Raw genomic sequence first — 5,975 nt, forward strand, 5'->3', positions numbered from 1 at the left:
TCTTTTGTAGACACCTGATCAACTTACCATAAGCACCATGTGAAGCACCAACTTCACAGATTTGTTGACAGAACCAACTTGTAACTCCTTGGATTTATGCAAGCACCAACTTGTAGGAAGCACCAACCCCCAAGATTTCTTCAAACACTCATTTAGATGGAAGAACCAACTTCCTGTATCTAGGCTCTAACCCAAACTCAATAAGGAACTAATGTTCATTGTATATGGGAACCTATCTATTTGATATTAGCTCTGTTCTCCTATGCATCCTTCAACATTCAGGCCTCCATTCTACTATACAATAGTCATTCATACACAACCCCACAATACTCTGTCCACACTGCAACATTACACATTCTCACACAAAGATTTCAACTCTCAACCTCTACTCCTGCATAGGAATTCTCAACCTCCTCTTAACAGTCTAGGCACACTTCAACTTCTCTCTTTAGCATAAGCCCTCCCAGCCTCTCTCACAACAGCTTAAGCATTGTTGCCCTTTTTTAACATCGCACTATAATAGAGTTCTCCACTCAGCTTACTACAAATAATGCTCCTTCCCCCCACTTGCACAGATGTAATCCTGGGTTTTGTTCCTTTGCCACACAATGGTTGATGTAGTCTCTACTGTCCTCCTGCTATATCTACTGCAGAGTGAACAATGTTGTCTTTGTTTTCCTTTCTACTTCTCGCCCTCTGCAACCACATTAAACACTGAGAATTGGATCTATTAACTCAACCATTGTTGCTTCATTAAACATGAGAATGAGCACATGTGTGTTCTCTCCAGACTAACAATTAAATCATTAGTCAAACTATGGGCTACAGGAAGGCTCTCCATGTTTATTAATTTCTCAACATAGCTCAAACTATACTCCAACATGGCTTCTCTAAGCTTGGTCTAATATTTTGTGATCAAATCCTCCATACACGACCATATTTCCAATTTAATTCTTTTCGTCATGTAAGAGAGATCAAAGATGGCTTATTTTATATCGAGGTAGGCTCCATTAACTCATCCTACGTAATCGTGGTCCTTTCCGCCTTAACTCAAAAATATTTGCAGTCACTAATACTCCAACGACACCAACCTTACTGTGCATATTTACTTGGCTATCCTGGGCTTCTTCTTATCTAGTTATGGCTATGGCCAATTATGGCATAACTGCAAAATATGGAGATCTTCTCTCCAAAGTTTCTGACTCTTCCATGATTTTGATCATGTGCCCAACACTTGCCCAATCCAAAAGTGGCGAATAACCAATTTTGCGTAAAAACAAATTGAGGAGGAATATTACCATAGAGCTACTGACTCATCACACATTGCATATACTCCGTGGGCTCATGGTGGCAATAAAATGAAACTATACCAAAAAGCCATCATAGAACACTTTCATAGGGCCCCACTTCATATGCATATGCCGCCTGATTTGGACCCCAGATCCTTGTATCCCCATAACATATTTTAATTCCAATTCCTTAAGATCTTATGGGCTCATAGGGTTCTGAGCATGGTCCACTTGGCCTTAGCACCTTCCCTTGGCTCCTTTCCTTTGATTTTGGCCCATGCTCCTTTAAATGCTTACCCACAGTGTTATTTATTTATTAACTCATAAAGGCCCTTGGTCACCAATAACATAGGAAACCACCACAAAAAAAAGTCATGAGCATGCCTTTTAACTTTTGACAGAATGTCAAATGTTGGAAAAAACTGCGTCAACTGTTTTCCTATTAGTTAAAGATCCTTGGTGCCCATAACCTTTAAGAAATTCAATTGACAAATATTTATATGGTTTTCGACCTCTGGGGTATGCCTTCTTCCACGATCATTATATGCTGATGTCATCCATGCCACTTGTCAACCTGTGAGAGGTCCATGTCTCACCCATATATGGGCCTTTTGGATACTTGAAAATGCCAAAAATTTTACCACGTGTCCAAGGTTATGTCATGATGACATCATCTATGAACAATAATATGCTTCCATCTGTCCTATTAAAGGAGAGAGAAAGGGTCCCTTGATCCTTGGTTTAGTAAGCGATTTCCTTTGTAGTTCCTTGTTTCTTGCAAACCTAGCATTTTTAAGAAATTCACTTATAAAGAAGTTATGGGGTTTTTAACTTCTGGGATTCTGGCCCTCCAGGATTCTAACCTTCCATGATTTGTTCCCGTGATCTTGACTCATTGCAATATGATGTCTCTTTTAAATAAACTGTTCATATTCTGGGATTCTGACTTTCCGGGTTTTCGGGGTTTAGGGCATCTGACCCTCTGGGATTCTAACCTTACTGGATTTTTTGCCACAATATCGATTCACTACAATCTCGTGTCTCTCTTAAATAATCCATTAGGATTCTAGGCTTCCCGGGGTTCGGGCATCCATGCACTGCAACTATGGGTGACTTTGACTTGTCAATAACTTTTGAAGCAGAGATCCAATTGAAAACTTCCACATACCATTGGAAATATTTTTAAATCCTTATCCAACTAAGCTAGAACCAAGATAATTTTATCAAGTCTCATGATGCAGAAATGCCCCCAAATCCTGAGGCTCCCAACCATCATAGTCATCATTTTATGGATTCTCCAATAAGCTTGCTATTATGATGATTCTCTACAAGAGACTGTAGCAACCATTGGAATCCCCATAAGATTGGCACACCATGCACATCAATGTTGGCCTAGTTTACATCATAGATAGCCCAGTGGACATCAATGCTAACACTTTTGTAGCCACAAACATCCATGCTAGTCTGGTTGACGTCAATGCCATCATACTGTCTGTCACTAGCAATTAGGAAATGCCAACTCTCCTAGCACGACTGTTGACATCAATGCCAACACACTTGCTGCCACTAGTCAATGCCAACTGTCCATCCATGGTTTACCATGGTTGACCATGGTTGATTTTCATATTGAGACAATATTTGTCACAATGTGACATTGGTACATGGTTGACCATGATTGACCATGGTAACGATGATCGACGATGGTGGACGATGGTTGATTTTCATATTGAGACAATATTTGTCACAATGTGATATTGGACCATGGTTGACCACGATTACAAGCCCAAGGGACTTATGTTAAACCATAGGATTAATATTATAAACCCTATGAATAACATAATACCCTAGGAAATTAACTCTTAGGTTAATAAACCCAAGGCGTTGATATTAAAAACTTAAGGGATTAATACTAAAACCTAATATATTATAAAACTAATGGAATAATATTAAACCCAAGGGATTAATATTATAAACCCAAGGTATATAAACCCTAAGAAAAATATTATAAACCCTAAAATAAACATTCGTGACCATGGTTTACCATGGTTGATTTTCATATTGAGGCAATCTTTGTCACAATGCGACATTGGTTAATTCTTGACCATGGTTGACAATGATTGATTTTCATATCAATAAAATCTTTTTCATAATGAGACAAGGGAAAATTTAAGGGCTAATATTCGCAGGAGGGCTATTTTTTTGATAGTTTTTCCAAAAAAAAAATTTGTCAATTTATTTTTTTTTTTTTTCTAAAAATGATTCAAACAAATTTTATAGTATAAAATTATTTTACCTTGAAAATCACCAAAATATTATGCAGACAAATATAAAATAATTAGAATTTTAAATATTTTTATAAAAATATTATCCAACATTTTACAATCTACATATTAGGGACTAGTATGATTTGACAAGGTTTCGAAACTCTAAGATAAACTCACATCCTTAAAATTTTCCCTGAATGAGCCATTGGACTATGGTTGACCTTGGTTGACTTACATATTAGGAAAATCTTTGCCACAATGTAACATTGGACCATGGTTGTCATAATGTGACATTGGACCATGAGACAATTGTTTTCATAATGTGACTGTGGTTATTGACCATGGTTGACCATGGTTGATTTTCATATTGGGAAAATATTTGTCACAATGTGACATTGGACCATGTTTGACAATGGTTGATATTCATGTTGAGATAATCTTTATCACAATGTGGTGTTGGACCATGGTAGACCCTAATTGACCATGGTTGACCATGTTTGACCAATGTTGACCATGATTGACCATGGTTGATCATGATTGACAATGGGTTACCATGATTGATTTCCATATTTAGAAAATATTTGTCATAATGTGACCATGGTTATTGAACATGGTTGACCATGATTGACCATGGTTGACCATGATTGAATTTCATATTGAGAAAATCTTTCTCACAATGCGATGTTGGACCATGGTTGATATTCATATTGAGAAAATATTTGTCACAAAGCCAAGGGATTAATATTATAAACCTAATGAATATAAACCCTAAAATAAACATTATAAATCCTAAAATAAACATTAAACCCTAACATTAATATGATAAGCCTCATGATTAATATTATAAACTCAAGGGATTAATTTTAAAAACCCAAGGGAATAACATTAAACCCTAACATTAATATTAAACCATAGGAATATAAACCCTAAGATTAATAAACCCAAGATATTATTATTATAAACCTAAGGGATTAATATTAAAAACTAAGGGATTAATATTGAGAATACAAGAGATTAATATTATAAACCCTTGGGATTAATATTATAAATGTAAGTGATTAAAAATATTATAAACCCAAGGGATTAATAAACCTAAGGACTTTATATTATTAACCTAATGGAATATAAACCCAAGGGATTTACATTAAACCCTATGATTAATATTATAAACCCTATCAATAATGTTATACCCTAGGAATATGAACCCTTAGATTAATAAACACAAGGGGTTGATATTATAAACCCAAGGCACTAATAAACCCAAGGGATTAATACTAGAAACCCAATGGAATAATATTAAGTCCAATGGATTAATATTGTAAACCCCAGGTATATAAACTCTAAGATACATATTATAAACCCTAAAACAAACATGGTTGACCATGATTAAGTTTCATATTGAGACAATATTTGTCAAAATGCAATGTTGGACCATGGTTGACCATGATTGATTTCCATATTGAGAGTATCTTTGTCACAATGCAATGTTGGATCTTGGTTGATCATGATTGACCAGGGTTTATTTTCATATTGAGACAATATTTGTCACAATGCGACGTTGGGCCATGGTTAATTATGGATGACTACAATTATCACAATGTGACATTGGACCATGAGACAATCTTTGTCACAATGTGACCATGGTTGACTATGATTGACTATAGTTTATTTTCATATTGAGACAATCTTTGTCACAATACGATGTTGAAAATGCATAAACTTTCAAACGCATAAACCTTGAAAATAGCTTTAAATGAGAAATGTTGTAGACCTGGACTCATAGATATCATTGTGATATTGATCAGAATACTCAATTTCAGACATTTTTCTGGCCTGTAAAACAATCAATAAATCCCAAAGCTTCTCAATGTTGTCACAGGAGTTCCAATAATGGTGAGCATCTCCAGTGTTGTAGAGCATAGCTAGGGTTTTCCACATGCATTAACAACGCTGCTACAAAGATCCATTCCAATACCCACTCCAACACTTAATCTTCAAGTGTCATGGAATTCAAATGACAAAAGATGGAGAACAGATTCACCTCAACACGTAACACTTGGAATTTTTTTAAATTCGTCCACACTTCAAATTGATGCAATGTAACATGCAAAATGAGAAATCACGGCCATTGAATGCTTTCTCAGATGAAGAATATTCACCCATGATGAAATCCTCTTTGTTCATTTTAAAAAAAATTGAATATCCGCTCGCCCACATCCACCCTAAGTCGAAATATATATACCTATCAATGTAATTACATATTATAGAAAAATATATAAAATTGTGATCCCTTCTATCCCTTCCCTCCCTACATATCCCTCTCATCATCTATTGTACTATAATCTGACTGTCGAGTTCATGGGTGTGGTGCTTTTGGAAATATATTGATATCTCTAACTATTTAATGATAAACCACCAGTAG

This window comes from Pinus tabuliformis, chromosome 6 (genome assembly GCF_031772625.1).
Source record: "Pinus tabuliformis cultivar Carrire ecotype Pingquan chromosome 6, CPIR1, whole genome shotgun sequence".
Classification (NCBI taxonomy): domain Eukaryota; kingdom Viridiplantae; phylum Streptophyta; class Pinopsida; order Pinales; family Pinaceae; genus Pinus; species Pinus tabuliformis.